At 35.8% G+C, this 1,643-nt stretch overlaps 1 non-coding gene across 1 annotated transcript; it reads left to right on the top strand.

The window, feature by feature from the left end:
* The first annotated feature begins 460 nt into the window (after nucleotides 1-460).
* On the top strand, nucleotides 461-651 carry LOC135565949 (U2 spliceosomal RNA). The gene has a single exon (XR_010461888.1). It is a non-coding gene; the product is annotated as a U2 spliceosomal RNA (small nuclear RNA).
* Nucleotides 652-1,643: the final 992 nt, after the last annotated feature.

A 1,643-nucleotide genomic window follows, 5' to 3' on the forward strand; every position in this document is an offset into this window, starting at 1 on the left:
CACAGGACAACCAGGAAAAAGCGACGGTCGGTGGAACTCTGGCGCCACCAAGTGGACAATTGCTTCAGTTCATTTGAATGCTGACAGATATACTTGATACAAGATCAAATGTTACGTCAATATTATTATCTCCAAATTGCCCCCCTGCCCCCCCCCCCCCACGTAATATATTATTATTCCAATTTAGCTGTTGATCTGGTTTTAACTTAACAACGCTTTCTCTCATTTCTGATTGGAGGGCGGACGACCACGTGATCTTAGAACCTACAAATATGTTACTTTGTAACAGTCAAACGTGGTTATTCCTGGCGTTGATCGACTCCCCATCCATGCCACCCTTTATTTTAAGCATTATATTTTTTTATGGAAAACAAAAAGCATACAGAGCTCATTTTGGTGTAACCATAGTCAAATTTGACGTGTCGGAGAACGGCTACTCTCTCCCGAAACTATTGTGGGTATCGCTTCTCGGCCTTTTGGCTAAGATCAAGTGTAGTATCTGTTCTTATCAGTTTAATATCTGATACGTCCCCTATCTGGGGACCATATATTAAATTGATTTTTGGAATAGGGAGATGGAATAGGGGCTTGCTCCGTCCACTCCACGCATCGACCTGGTATTGCAGTACCTCCAGGAACGGTGCACCCCCTTTCATTGTGAAGATAAATCACACGGAGTTGATTCGTAGAACTATATTGTATTTTCACATTGAGCAAACTTCATTTCAATATCAGTGATGGCTAGATAGTACTGGTCAAAACGGATAGCTGGGAATGGGGTGCGTTCATCTTCTAATCAAAGATTTTTCGTCACGTGCACGGTATACTTACTTGTAAACTTTCCTCAACAGTGCATGATCAAAAATATACACACAGAGCTAAGAATTAAAGTAGTTAAAACATTAATATACACACAGAGCTAAGAAATAAAGTAGTTAAAACATTAATATACACACAGAGCTAAGTAATAAAGGTTAGGTGGTATAGGTATATATAAATATACACACAGAGCGAAGTAATAAAGGTTAGGTGGTATAGGTATATATAAATATACACACAGAGCTAAGTAATAAAGTAGTTAAAACATTAATATACACACAGAGCTAAGTAATAAAGTGTAAAAACATTAATATACACACAGAGCTACAATAAAGTAGTTAAAATACTAAATATACACACAGAGCGAAGTAATAAAGGTTAGGTGGTAAAACATTAATATACACACAGAGCGAAGTAATAAAGGTTAGGTGGTATAGGTATATATAAATATACACACAGAGCGAAGTAATAAAGTAGTATAGGTACATTAATATACACACAGAGCGAAGTAATAAAGGTTAGGTGGTATAGGTACATATAAATATACACACATGAGATCTAAGTAATAAAGGTTAGGTGGTATAGGTATATACTAAATATACACTACAGAGCGAAGTGAATAAAGGTTAGGTGGTATAGGTATATAAATATACACACAGAGCTAAGTAATAAAGGTTAGGTGGTATAGGTATATATAAATATACACACAGAGCGAAGTAATAAAGGTTAGGTGGTATATATATATAAATATACACACAGAGCTAAGTAATAAAGGTTAGGTGGTATAGGTATATATAAATATACACACAGAGCGAAGTAATAAA

The sequence above is a fragment of the Oncorhynchus nerka genome, unplaced genomic scaffold, assembly GCF_034236695.1.
Source record: "Oncorhynchus nerka isolate Pitt River unplaced genomic scaffold, Oner_Uvic_2.0 unplaced_scaffold_9582, whole genome shotgun sequence".
Taxonomy (NCBI): domain Eukaryota; kingdom Metazoa; phylum Chordata; class Actinopteri; order Salmoniformes; family Salmonidae; genus Oncorhynchus; species Oncorhynchus nerka.